Source organism: Cygnus olor, chromosome 15 (assembly GCF_009769625.2).
Source record: "Cygnus olor isolate bCygOlo1 chromosome 15, bCygOlo1.pri.v2, whole genome shotgun sequence".
NCBI lineage: Eukaryota > Metazoa > Chordata > Aves > Anseriformes > Anatidae > Cygnus > Cygnus olor.
This window is the reverse complement of record NC_049183.1, coordinates 12,052,542-12,067,500: the sequence shown is the minus strand read 5'-3', so window position 1 is coordinate 12,067,500 and position 14,959 is coordinate 12,052,542.

Sequence of the window (14,959 nt, the reverse complement as noted above, 5' to 3'; positions counted from 1 at the left end):
TCCTATGTGAACACCCCAAATCCTGGCTGTACTGTGGAATGTGGTGGAGCTTCCAGTTTCTGCTGGAGAAGGAAGAAAGGCTAAGAGCTGCTCACCTCTGCCCTGAGAATCCACTCGGCACTTGGTAGGATCAGTTTGCCTAGCAGAGGATAGATAGCGTTACACAAAAATACCCTGTTATCTGAGTTTTTTAAGTATAAAACTACTTGGGGGTAAATTAGAAAGCACTTATTTAAAGTACAGCCTGTGCTTTTATTATTTTTAAAGCCTTTTCCTTTTCTTCTCTTTGTTTTCAATTAAAAAGAGTCAGGATCTAGCTTTTTGCTTTTCAGTAGAATAAAAGTAATTTGCAAAGATAATAGTATTGTGGGAATGGGGGAACCTTCCAGCTGATCACTAGAAGAAGCAAATATTTACCAGCTGGCTCTGGTGATGAATTGGAGTCTGCTGTGGAAAGCATGGTCTTCGTCCTGCCTACAGCTCTGCTGACTTCATCAAATCAGGCCATCTTCATTTTACAGTTATTTTTTTTCTCTAAAATATAGCATTCCTGGGAAAAAGAAATTGTCTTCTGAAGCTTGTGCTTCTGCAGTTTCTTTAAATAAATTCTGCCTGGATGATCCCAGGGATTCATGGAGGTCCTTCAGCTCAGGTCCCTGGCTCCAGTATTCCCCCTTCCTTGTCTCTTCACACAGAAGTTGCACATATAAAGCCATTCCCAGGGTAAATCCTCTGCTAAGTTTGCAGCTGAATCAATGTCATGCAGCACAGGGAGATGCGAGCTGTCGCCCACTTTCTCCTTTTGCCCAAACTGGAGAAGATGGAAAGGAAAATGGGTGCAGAGCAGGTCGATGCTAGCAAAGTGCTCCTGCCCCGTGCTACCCCACGCTGGATGTTACCTCCCTGTAACCATACCACACACCCAAGGGATCAAGTCTGGTTACCAAAAGCTTTGTGTTTAACCTCCTGGTTAATTCAACCACACGAGCCAGCCGCAGGCAGGTCTGCAGGGACAGGGACGGGGCAGAGAGGTTGAGGGCAGGCGCAGCAGCCTCTTCAACTGGGGCACACATGCTGGTAGCTGCCCCTTGACTCCTGTCTTTGTTGCCTTACCCACTACCTTGTCTCTAAAAAAATTCCTTGCTACGTGCTCAAAATTGGCTCCGTTGCAAATAATAAAGCGGTGATGACACAGCACAGAGCAGTGGATTTTAATAGAAGAAAACTAATGATTGAGAAAAAAATGGTAACAACAATCTAATTCTCTTTCTTCACCGTCTGTCACTATTTCAATACTAGTTAAAGTTGAAGACTTCAAGGAAAACGGGGACCCTCCAAACAGCTGTTCAGCGTGGTGGGAGTGCCGAGGGGTAACCTGCAGCTCTCTCCCCAGCTCTGCTGCTGGGGGTTTATTTGGGGAAAGGGGATGCTGTGCCTCGGGCTCGCCTCCCTGCCTGGCCCCCTTGCCCAGCCCCTGCACAGACATCTCCTGGTGGGGTCTCTCTTGCCATGCGCTAATAAAAGAGTAGGAATAGGGAAAAAAGCTACTAAAACCAAGCTGTGGGTGCCAGTGTGAGAGGAAGAAAAAGACTGAAACTTTAAAGACAGCATTAAAACAGGGCATGCAGAAAGTGAAGGCAATTAGGCAAAAGAATCGTTTGCTGAAGGAGGTCGCCGGCCGAATTCCTAAAAGGCTTCATGAATCGACTAAAAATACCCTCGGGACAGTTTGAGCAGGGACTGAGTTACTGAAGGGCAATGCCCCAGCTGACCCAGGAGACCCCTTCCAATCCCGCCGTATAAACAATGGTGCCATTAACATCTGCACTAACTACCTGCCCGGCCCGGTGCTGCTCCTCGCCGCTGTGCCCCAGCATCGCTCCCCACCTCTACCCACGGGGCTCCCTCCAGGCCATCGGCGTTTGCTCTGGTTTCTTAGCCCTAAACCCACCCCCGTAGAAGGGAATTAAGGAAAAACCCTCATGACAATGGTAGGAGCAAGCCAAAAAGATCAGCGGAAAAGCCTGGCAGAAACCCTGCAGAGCTGGAAAGAACAACAAGGGGAAGGCTGAAGGAGATCGCTGGCGAGCAGGGGGACCTGCACGGAGACCTCGATGGTCCGGTAATGCCGAGGGAGTACCCACAGGGCACGAGGCAACATGGGACAGCCTGAGGGATTTCTAGGAATGTGTCACAATCATAGAAGCAAAGCTGGTTATATTGGAGGGGAGCAAAAAAGCCCAAAGTTTGGGTACCACACTAGCAAATGGTGGGACCCAACGCGATGCTCTGGATGACCTTTGCCACCGGGATGTGCCATCCTGCTGGGACTTGTTGGTGGGCAGACCCCACATGGTCTGGCAACCACGTAGGGGGTTTATACCCACCATGACGGGGACATTCATTTTGTTAATAATAATATCTCTTTCGCTTAGTGTTACCCTCTTGACTAGACCCGAATGAGGCAGCCACCCCCTGGTGTCACTTCTCTCCTTGGTGTCACCCCCGGGTGCTGTCCTGCTCCTGGGAGCATCGCTGCATCTCGTGCAGGTGTGCAGCTCTGGGCTAACGTGAAGGCAAAACTTTAGCCCTAAGTCTCTACTACGTAATTCAGGTGCTGAGGATAAAAATGAACACAAGGTTAGATAAAAACATTCGCTATCAAAACTTAATTATGCACCCACAGGCTGGGGCTCATTATTCATCCTCCAGCCTGGAAACAAATTAGCCTAATGAAGCCCTGAGTTAAAATGGAGAAAAGATGTAAAGGCTGGAGAATATTTGTATCTGTGCTCAGATGTCAAAACCTGCACTGAGCTCTGGGTGCTGTATTTGTCACCAGAATTGGATGTTTCTGTGCACGGCAGTGTGTCCTGGCCCTGGGTTTTGCTAAGAGCAGCATGCAGCTGCTGTTACTTGGGCATCTGAAGCAGCTCAAGCCAAGTGAGATGTGGGGCTCCATGAAGCCACGAGGGCTCATCAAGAGCTGGAGGTGGTCCCAAACCACAGGTCTGAAGAAAATCAACCACGAGCATGAGCTGCCACAGCATCAACCAAACCTCAGGGACAAATCCAGCCCTGCACAAGCCAAGCTGAGCCCCACGGGGAGCTTGGCCCCAGTGAACTACAGGAAACGTGGAGCCGAATCCCGGGTGCCAGGAGGAAAAGCAACCGGTAACTGTGGTGGGACGGCAGCTCTCCGTGGGCTGATTGTGCCAGTGTTTAAGAAGCTGAAGAATATAATTAAACTGCCCAGGAATGTATAATCACAGCAAGGAAGGCCTTTTGTCCTGTTCCTTCCCTGCATAATTTGGGGAGAAATGAAATTACATCATAGGAAAGGGACTTGATCAGCATTTAATTAGCAGCGTGGTGAGACTGATGAGCCCCTTGCTGTATCACTATGCAGAGCCTGTGCTGTGAGAAAGGTCGAGCTGCTCCCTGCCCTGATGCTGTGGTCTGCTCGCTCTGGCCATCTATAAAAGCCACCCACAAACCATAACCCCCAGCACAAGAGGGAGCAGCCTGGGTTTAGGGACAGCTAGGGGCTTGCAGGCAGCACCCTGGGGCGTGCTCATGGTGCTCAGCCCAGCACTGAGCGCTGCAGCAGGGCACAAAAGGTCCAAGTGACCTGGTAAGGACTGTGCCAGTGCAAGGAAACGAGTCCCTCCCGGCCCCCAGCTGAGCCATTCTCGCCGCTTTATTCTCTCGTTCCCATCCTAATGTGCTTAACTGTAAATGACCCCTTTATGTTTTATATCTCCATTTCATTTTTTCCCCCTTCTTCGAGGAAGCAGTAAAACAGGAAAGGCAAGAGGCAGAGCTCTTATTGTAAAGTGAGTGCTGGCACAGAGCAATTCTGGGGACTTGGTGGCTCGCCTTGGCCATTTGTATTGTCACAAGTAGGTTTTGAGCTTCTCCTCCCAGATGAAAGCCCTGATCCTGCTCTTCAGTGCCCAGAAGAAGCCTGCTGGGACCATGGGGACAAAGGTGAGATGGGTCCAGCCGAGCCCAGAAGGACCTGACATCCCTTGCCTGAGCTTTGCACTATTTCCAGCCTCTCTGGGTGTTTTGTCGCATGCTGTCCCGGGGCTCATTGCAAGGATGGTGGAATGGGGGTGAAAACAACCCAGCTGAGCAGAGCCCCCCCAAACACCCTCCTCCATTGTGCTCTTTGTCTCTCATAGGCAGAGGATGCTCAGCCACCCTGGGCAGAAGGACAGCAGCTTGCTGTTTATTAGTATAATTTTTAAAGGTGCCTCATTGTATTTATTTGCTGTGTGGTTAAACATTTATTATTTATATTTAATTTTCCCGGACTCAAAGGGGCATCACCAGTGGCTGAGTGTCTGCAGATTCAGTGCAGCTCCTTCGCACGCTTATTTATGTAACCTTGGCCTCCCCCGAGGGGCTCCCGTTTCACTATGTGCCACGGGCCCCTTAATTGGCCTCACAGATCACGCCTTCTCCTTCGGCTCACCCGGGTCCCCGCGACTCGTAATTTCTGGGATATTAGATGTGGCTGAAACAAAAGAGTTCAGTGAATTAAACCAGGAAGTTTCCTCTCCCTCCTAAACCTTCACTTTCAATGCCCTCTCCTGGGCAGCAGCAAGACCCAGCTCATGGACATCTGGCTGGAGGCTTCCCCCAGAGCCAGGTTGTGTCCTGGGCAGGAGCTGGACAAGCCTTTTCCAAGCTGTTTCCGCTACAGGGGACTATGAGAAGGACAGAATGCTCTCCTTGGGACCCTTGGCACAGCTGGTCCAGCCCCCTTGGGTGGTAGGATGGGGAGAGCTGTCCTGCTGCTGAGCCACCCCAGAGCCACCTCTCTGTCATTTCAAGGGCTGTAGCTCTTGGCCAACTAAAGGGAGTTCTGCAAATCAGTGAAAAAGCAAAGAGGCCTGGAGAACTCAACCAAACAATTCTTTCATGCGGGAAACTCAGTCTCTGGGTTAGAGGTGTTGGTAACCCTGGTACATTTTTACCCAGTTGCTAGCCATTTGGGTTTAAAAAGAAACTTTACTCCCACGGGTAGAGATAGTTCACAATTAATGGTTTTGTAACTTCTCCTTAAATATATCACAAGCTACAAACTGGGGATACAGTTTGGGAGTAAACATTGTTATGCCAGAGCTGTCACCTGTGAGTAATCACAGACCTAATTGAAGCTGGCCAGCGTATTAAATAAACATTCAGCGTAAACGAGGGAGAAAAGAAATATCCTTTAGTTTGGTAATGGCTGAAATGATGGAAACCAGCACCTAAGCCAGGGACGAGGGTGAGAAGGCTGGAGCAGCAGGAGAGCTGGGTTTCCCTGAAGCAGCTGGCAGCGGTGTGCTGCAGACCAGCAAAGCATCGCGAGCCAGAGGGCTTCAGCCACCGGCCTTTGGGGGGACAGCGAGGAGAGAGCCTCCCTGGGGAGGAGTGCTGGCCACGGCGGGGCTGGGTTTGGGGGTAAGGAGGTTGCAGGCTCAAGGGGCCTGCCCTTGTTTCATCCAGGAAAACGTGCCTTCCCACTGCTAATAGCTGGGCTAACATTTGCAAAATGTCCTGCTAGCAGAAGTCGTTCTCCCAGCATCAACTACTGCCTAATCGCCCCACCGAAATGGGCAGCGATACAATCTCCTGCAGTGTTTCTTGTGTTCCTTGGGGAACCACCTAATCCTCAATGTTGTCTGCCAGCTTCTCCTTGTCCTTGGGAATTTCACGTGCAGAGAAGGCTGCAGCCTTCCAGAGGCAGCTCCAAGAGCAAGGCTGCTGGCGGCTCCCGCAGCTCGCTGCGGTGCCACGGCCAGCACCGAGCCTCATGGACATCCGAGGCTGTGCTCTGAGGCGTAGAAGGCAGAATAAACACATTTTTTCACCTCAGAAAATCTCCAGGCTGGATCACAGCATCCCACCCCTCCTCATCCTCTCACCAGATGTTGCACGGACGTGTGCGAGCGGCGCTGCCTCACTGGGAGGTGCTGAGAAGAGGGTGATGCGCCGGGGTGACATGCTCAATTTCCCTCAAAGATGGTGCAGCCACGAGAACATTTCTCCCACTGATGGCGTCCATGTGTCTCTCCCTTCTCACTGGAGCTCTGTTACACGCTGGGACGCAGTGCGAGCGTGTGTGCACCTTCTGTTCCCCGAGCCGTCCCTGCCTTTCTGGGGAGGACGAGGTGCCTGCCCTTCCGTGGTTAGTTTAAGAAAAACACTCTGCCAGTGATCAGTGCCTGTCTGAAGTAGATGTATGGTTTCAATTCTGTCCTTGAGCCATGGATCATTTAATGTTGTCAACACATATACATCCTTCTCAAACATCCCACTGAGAATTTCTAGGGACTGTAGACAGCTTAAAGCTAGCGTTACAGCAGCAGCTTCATATTTGCTTTCAGATCTACGTGCATTTTTTAATACTAAAGCTTGCATAATTGCTGCTGAATTTCTAAGCAACTTCTTCAAAGGGACGGAGGCGCGGCAGCGGCAGGAGCGCTGGCGGAGCAGGGACAGGGCTGGGGCCTGTTGGTGGCTCGTGGCTGGCAGCAGGAGGAGCTGAGCACGTTGGGGGAGCCCTGAAGAAAGGCCAGGTTGGGACCCCCCAGCTCGGTTGAGCATGTTATCATCCTGACCATGGGTGGCTAGGATTTAGTGCTGCCTACCTGCGTTAACAGCATTTTAGCTGTGCGTATATCTCACCAGGGAAGTCTGCACAGTGGGAATACGGCACCACTGGGCTTGTTTTCCAGCATCTGGATGTGCCTAGAAGCACAGAGTGATGCCATGTGCAGCGGAGGTGACCTGGCGGGTGAAGGGTTACTGGCTGCTTCCCACTGGAGGGCTGATGGGGCAGGGTTACTAAAAGGGAGACAAGGTGGTTCCTCAGAGGGGGTCTCTGATCTTTCCCTGTTGGTGGGGACAGAGTTAGAGCTGGATGTGGGGTTAGTGACTTCTGCTTTTGGGTTCTGTGGGGGAAAAAAGCCAGCCCTGAGGACAGGATGGAGCAGGGGTATTTCACCGGGGGAGGCTGCAGGCTCTCCCTGGTCTCTGCTGACGGAGCTATGGGAGGTGTGCTGCTGCTCCACATTCATGCACCAAGCTCTGGTTGCGATGCCCATCCCCGCAGTGGTCAGTGGGCCCTGGGTAAGAAGCAGGGACCACCCAACAGAGTGAGTCTCCCTCCTCTTTGTCAGCTGCCAGCTGCTCAGGGTTGCTGGGCGGAGAGGTGGGTAGGACGTGGTGATGGTGGTGATGTCTGCTGCTGGGTTGTGAGACCAGCAGGCTGAGGGTTTGCTGGAGAACCTGCGGCAGCTGCTGACTCCCAAGAGATGCAGGTGAAGCCAGGTACCCAAAGCCTTCTTGTGCCTTTGGGAACATGGAGGGGCTGAGGGTGATGATTGCTCCTGGGGGCTTTGCTGCAGGCGGGTGGGGACAGCTCCACCTCTCCCCTAAGAAAGGGCATTTCTGGGGCTGACACCAACCCCAGGTGTCCCCCTGTACCGAGGGAGGTGTCCCCACTCCGTCCTCCAGCTGCCACAGCAGCATCACTTCTAAGGCACCTGGTCAGCCAAACTCCATTTGCTGTGTCTATGTATTTATTATGTTGGAGCCCAGCGTAATTACTTTACAGCTCTGAACATTAAATATCATTTGTCTTATTCCAGCAGGTCCAAATCTTTATGAATTGTATCTGACGCTTGCTCCCTTCAATTATCTGCCATCAGAAAAAGTTTACTGTTGTTGCAAAAATACCAATTTGCCAGAGGTTGCAATGCATTTACTCTCCACCTCTGTAATTTACAAACTTACATTTTATGATTAGAAAGAAAAATGGCTAATAGGAGAAATATTCATGCAAAATCAATACTGAATAAGATGCTGCCACCTTTTGGCTTAACCTAATTCTACGTCTGGGGCCAAATTCATCCCTGGTGTTGCTGGGCGAGGAGCTACCTCTGGTACTGAGGGATGGGGTGGGATGGGGAGATGCAGCAGGATCGAGGGCTCCCTCTGACCATGGATGGGGCAGGTGGAGCTGAAGCTGGGGGATTTGCAGGCTCTACAGTGAGGAAATTTCCCATGGCTGTGCTTCTGCAAGTAAAGTTCCCTTCTTGTATGTGCAGAGCAAGAGTAGAGGATCCTAGGAGGATTTGCTCTCCTTTCAACCTCCTGGGACAATGCTCCTGGAGCTGCATCCTGGGTACAGGGACAGGCGCTGGGGCTGGTGAGACTCAGCATGTGGCTGAGGGTGTCAAATTCAGCTTTGAACCCAGTAGGTGTTTCATCTAAGCTTGTAGGCAACCTCCACACCACTGGTCTGCAGTACAGTTACACAGCAGGCAATGCAGTGGGACTTCAACACTGTCAGTCTTGGTAGCTATTGAGTGTGCTTATTCTTCAGTTCCAGCTCACTGCAAGGGGCTGTGGAGCCAAAATACCAGTGTGCTTAAAAATAAATAAATAAATAAAATAAAAACCTACCCCCCAAAATATTTTTATTTCTGTAGTTCTGTAGTAAGGATATTCCGAAGCGTTGAGTCTTGCGGCAGAGCGATTGCAGCACTGCTCTGTCTCCTTGCCCAATGACACAGGGCTTTTCAGCTGAATACCAGTAAGCATGTGATCAAAAGCTCTTGGGATTTTGTGGCTGTGGGATTTCCAGCCGAACTCGCTATTTCTCTCGTATCTTGCCCCTTTGTTTCCCAAGTCCAGGGCAGAGTCTGAATTCTGTAATTGCCACCTGGATTTGCTTTGCTGTCTTCCCTAGGAACTTGTTTGAATAAATTGAATTGGCAAATGTATTGTTCAGCTGCAAAGCGTTGTGTCGGGAATAATGTCGGTATTACCAGCCCATTACGGCGCTAGGTGCACTGTCAGGGACAGCAGACCCATCCAGCAGAGCTCACTTTGAGCAGCTCCCTCCATTTCCTTTCCAGCCACAAGTGCACGGTTTTTGGCCTGTTGCTCAATGCTCTGCAGCAAGCGCAGAAGGAGCTACCTGCAGCTTCCTAGGCACATGCAGAAACTTTCCTCCATTGGGGGATTTTCTGCTAATAGGTTCCTGTTGCTTGTCTTCTGTTTTCTTTGCCAGGCAGGGCTGGGGTGCAGCAGTCACCTTATTTTCCACGGAGCACCCAAGCAGTCAGTGCCCATGACCGCAGTCTGAGCCTACTGAAGCCGTCTGTGTCAGTAGGGCTCAGGACAGTGTGGTGGGGACGTTCAGGTCCTGGGGCTTTGCTCCCTGAGCAGAATTGGGCGTTCAGGGCTTTGCTGACGGACCCCAAGGCCTGGGTCAGGCTGCGGAAACTTGGCAATCAGGAGCCTAGGCATTAATTGGGTGCAGGGTAAGATCTTTGGGTTGGGGACTGCCACCTGCTGCATTTTGTGCCTGCACTGAGGGGTCCAGGCATGGTTATCCTTGAGGTCCCTTCTGCTGTTGCAGTCCGGATTTGTTTTAGTGCTGCTGTTGAAGGGTCCAAACTCCAAACGACAGACTGCAGAACAAGCGCTTCAGTAAGAAGCTTTTTGGCAAAATTCTTTGTTCCAGTGTGTGTCTGAGGGGCCAGTCTGAAAGCAGGACTACCAGGGTGCACCCCAAAACTGGTCAGAGATGTACAGTGGGAACCTTGCTCAGAAAAACTACTCAGTTATTCCTTCCTCTAGGATGCACGTAAGCTCCCAAGATGGAGGAGATCTCAATGTGCCAAGACACGAAATGTTAATTTCCCCAGAGGTCTGGGTGCATGCTTTGTCTGGTTGGACTCTCCCTACCCTGACACAACTGAGCTCCACAGGAGAAATGAGCTCCCCTGCGTGCAAGTCCTTGGAGGGCTGGTGCAGAGCCAGAACAGGCGCAGCCACCACCATGACACCGCTGTCCCTCCCAGTGCCAACAGCCAACTGTGATGGCAGGGACAGGAGCCCAGGAGAGCTGTAATCAGCAGGAGATGGCACCACAGCCCTGCAGACCTTGTCTCCTCGGCTGCAGGGTGGCCAGGCTCCTGCGGGAGATGCTGAGGCTCTCACAGGTGAGTGCTGCTGCTGGGAGGACGCTCCATGGGGCAGGGTGGTGACACCACCTCCTCCATCATCTGGGTCTTATGGGGCTGTCCCGTTATTTGGGGAAAAAAAAGGAAAAGGAAAAAAGCTCAGGGGTGGGATTTCAACCTGGCAAGGCCTGACCAGGTTAGCGAGGTCTTGCAGAAGCCTCTTGGCTGCAGGAGTGACCCTGCCATGCAGGTTAGCAGTGACATGGTGCCACCTCGTGGCACGCGGCTCCCAGCGTCACACAGCCGTGTCCCTGCCGTGGGGAGACACCTTTCGGAGGGGAGCATCACCCTGTGGGTGCTGCACCTCCTGCCAGGTGCTGCTGGGACGTGGCCGCACCGTGCGGACGGCCACCAGAAGATGGATGGTGGGGACCGATGGGTGAGGGAGCACGATGGAAAACAAGGGAAGTAACTAAAACTTGTCCTATCCCCTAATCTGGATATTGGATGCAAGGAAAAGTACGACCCAAAGTGTGTCAGTTTTCAGTGAAATGCTAATCAAAACCATCAGGTTTTTGACTAAGCAGGATTTGGGAGCTGACTTTAGTGACCGATGGCGTTGTGGCAGCGTGTCAGAAATCGGGGGCTCCGTATCGTCAGGCTGGGTCCTGCTGTAGTGCCAACACAACTAAAAGGCAGTTGCTATCCCAGGGTCACTGAGACTCCTGGCTGGCTTTCTGCTAGGTCTCTGCAGCTGATGTTGTACGATGCGTTTGATCTGTGACCAGAAATCACCTGATACTGGATTATTTTTCCATTGCTATTAGAAAGTTGCTTGATTCTGCTGGTTTTTGTTCTTCCTACATTGTACATAGCAATACTAAAGAAGGAGAAGCTTCTTCCTTCCTCTCTGCCCGGATGCTCCAAAAGGTTGGATATGTAACAGGTGTCAGGGAGGTGGTGGGAGGTAGGGTATGGTGGGTTTTACCTCTAAAACATCAAATCTGCTCTGCCTGGCAGGCCTGAGGTTTCCCCTGGAGGGCTGAGAGCAGGGGATTAGGAGTGCTTGTTCTCTTTAATTGAAGAAGTTCAGCCTACAAAGCAAAGCTTACTTTCAGTATAACCCGAGGAGAGAATTTAACATTCCCCTACAGGTACCTACTGCTGAAAATTACCCAGCAGACAAGCCCCTTTCCAGTTTGCTTTGTCATTTAGGAAGGGCGTTTAAACAAGAGACTCTTCTATGGAAGAAACGAGCTCATGCTGATACAACGATATCTCTGTAAATCTGGTGCTTTTCTGTGGAGATGAGCCTTTAGGCACTTAGCAGGGATTTGCCAAGGAGCCTAAGGCCTGATACAAACCCAAAACGCAATGGGATTCAAGTGCCTAAATGTATTAGGCTGCTAGGAAAATCCCAGCCTTTGAAGTTTAAGTAGGCACTAACAAAAACGGGCTAAAAAGTAAAATAAAACTGGCTAACGCTGCCCCGAAAGCTGTGGGTGCTCTGAGTTTTACACCTGAAACACAGCAGCAGGAGGTGGCCACCACAGGCAGCCAGGAGGTTCCACCAGCATGAGGGTTCATATCTCCATCCCGACCTCTTCTGCCCCTCCAGAAATTGCAGCCTGGTCCCTCTGAACCATTTCTGGCCCCTCTTCTGCTTGCTCATGCCAGTGGGTGTTTCCTTGTGTGGGAACAGTCCGGGCCACTTGTCTGAAGACATCCTCCTTGTGAGAGCGTATGAAGGAAACATTAAAAATGCCAGTTGTTTTTGTTGAGAAGAATCTTAGGACATTAAAAGTTGGAGAAGTCATCTTCATTATTTCTCTTTAAAGTTACTTATGAATTGAGAACAGCTCTGCTCATATTTCTCTTTTATTTGCTGTCTCCCCAGGCTAAAGTGTTGTCTATTTATCTTACAGATTAGGTTACTTTTTATGGGGTTCCTGCTATTATATTTCACCTCTAACTTTGTTAGTTTGTGTTTGATATTAAATTATGTTGAATAAAATGTGCAGCTCAAGGACATTTTTCAGCTTCATCCTGAAATGAGGTTCTTAATCCTGCTTCTGGGTCTGCCCTTCTAGCCCAGCCTATGGGGACAGTCTGGGGTCTGTAGGATGGGCAGCAGAGAAGTGTTTGTATCAGTGATGGGCTTTGAAGGTGGAGCTGCAGGAGACGTGCCTGTGAAAGCAGTCAGTTCATATACGGTGATTTTGGAGACAACTCTTTAGAAATGGGTTCTAACAATATTGGCATCATCACAAGATAAGATCCAGGACTAGTTAAATCACAGCCTCGCAACTTGGTGCTCCTTTGGGGATTAGAAGAAGTCGCTGAGCTGTCACTCCAAAGCTGATCATGGGCTCGTTTAACTATGTCATCCCATAAGACAGCCCTTTCAATTATGTCAACCTCTCTGCTCTCCCTAGACTCTAATTTTAGAGCAGCAGTAGCTAATATTCTTGGAAAACTGATCCGCCTCCACAGATCTCTCCTCTCTGTCTGCTGCTGTTAACGGAGTATCCTGTGGGGAGATGGGCCTGCTTTACTTCCCCTCCTGTAATAAACCTAATAAAAATAGGTACCATTAGGTTCCTTTGTGTGTGGTCTCTTTAAGACACTTATCTGAGCTATGTAATGGAGATGTCACGTCTCCTCCACAGAGGGATCTGGCAGCACTGCAGGGTCACTGCAATAAAAATAAAATTCAGTTTTAAAAGCCTGGTATAAAATTATGAGCCAAAAACCAGGATGATGGGATGGGAGTTCAGAGACCTGGAAGAGGGAAATGTGAGCTGGAGCCACCTGGATGTTAACGGAGTCACCAGGCTGCTCCTGGCTTGCTCAGGAGGACTGTGGGTGACAAGGTGGCCCTGGGGACACCAGGGACAGGGGACTTGTGTGTGTGTGCTGGATGGTGTTGGGAGGAATTTGAACACACAACGGGGAGAGGAGTTGGGTGGGTTCAGGATGTCTTGGTCATGGGCATCTCGGGCTCATCTTAATGCAGCTTGGTGGGAAGGGGATGTGCCTTGCCCGAAGGATAGGATGGAGCCCACCATGACTCCAGCTCTCCCTCCATGCTGAAGATTATACTATATATATATTATTACTGTTAGCCACATTATACATTACATACATTACATTACACACATTACATTAGCCACGTTATAGGGGCTGCCACAAGAGGGGTGACAGGGAAGGTCTTTGAAGACCTCCTGTCTCTCCCCTGGGCACTGTGGTGGTCCTTCAGCTGGGTTGAGCCTCCCTCAGCTGTTCTTCCTCCACACTTGGTCTTCAGTGGGCCTGTAAGACAGTGCTGGGCAGGTCTGAGGCTGCCAGAGGGTTTTTGCTCTTCTGCAGAGCGTTCCTGGCCTTCTCCAAAATGGAGTCTTGGGGGCCCTGTCTGAAGGAACTGACATGCACAAAGCTGAAAAGCATGAGCCTCTTCCAAGGTGTTTTATTCCCCCTTTAGGATGCAGTGTGTGTCTGAAGACAAACCACACACTGAAAAGGAGTAGAAGGGATGGAGGGAAAAAGAGAGAGACCGTGCAGAGCCAAGGAGTGAGGTGACCCCATCCATCCCACCAAGTGTCATCGCAGCAGTGGTGAAGGCCAGGCCTTCCCTTTGGGGATCAGGCTGTATAAAATCCACATGCCATGGAACAAGACCTCCCCCAGTTGCCAGCAAGTTACACGTAGTGCTCCTTTCACACATCCACGTTGGCTGCCCATAATCAAATTCTGCTTCTCAAGCAATTTCCCTCGCTAATTCTCCCCGAACCACTTCTAACCCAGCTATCGGCCTTGTCGCTGAGCCGGCCAGCCTCTAACCACACACTGCTCTGTGTGATCCCTTCCTGAGCAGTGCGGCCTTGGGCACATTCCTCCGGTTCTCAGCAGCCTAACCTGTCACAAGCAAACTTCTAAAAATATCACTAAAGACCTCAGCTAATTTCTAATCCTCATTTCTATTAAGATGGCTGCCTGTTCTGTATGGGTTTCTGGACTCGGGATTTGCGGTCTTCCTTAAGAGTATCTAATCTGTGCATAGCTGTTTCTGTTGTCATCCGTACGGACTCCTCCTTCCCCACCACAAAACGTGATCCCTTTGGCAGCGGTTCCCCGGGCTGCAGAGCACCGTGAGCCCACCAGCCAGCATAGATACCTTTCTCTTCCTCCTGCCTAGCTCACCCCACTGCTTTAGGAGATTACTGGGGTTCCAGTCCTCTCGGGCACTGGGCATGTAAGAAAAACCAGACACCAAGCTCAGCAGAGCATGTGATTTTCTTTGCGCTTCCCAAGTTCTGGAGTATTCTATAATAGTGTAACGGTGCTGATGTATAATGGTGCTGACGTATAAAGGTATAGAGGAGCAAAAGTCTTGAAGTTCCTTACATGGCTGGACTTCCCATTGTTGATTGTATTTGGATATTTTTTCAAGTGCTGTTTACCCAGACGGGGTGAGGAGAGAAGAAACTACATAAAGTCAAGGACAACACTGCTGATGGCCAGGGAAACTTTTAAAATGGAAACTTGGAAGATGTGTTTTTATCATGAGATCAGTGAGGTAGGACAGCCTTCTGATGGGAATAAGGAGCTAACACTAGGTTTGGTTTGTTCCTGAAGGGAGTTACATGAAATATTCGTGTGTTCAAGGGATGCTTGACTTTAACGACTGAAGGTCTCTTCTCCTGTCAGTCCCCCACGTCTGTGCTCCTGTAGCCATACCAGGCGGAGGGACAGGACTCGGCCCCTTGCTCCAGCGTTGCCTTTCACAGCGCTGCCACCTGAGCCGCTACCTCGCCACAAACGCCACATGGCATGGTGACATGGAGGACAGGTGAGTGGCACCTGCTGTTCCCAAGCACAAATTGGCCGTTTCAGTCTGTCTCCACACACCTTCCTAGAGCTCCTCGTCCATCTCCCAGCTCCACTCCGCATCCGAGCCGTGTACATGGGACAGCCATGTGTTCTCTGGG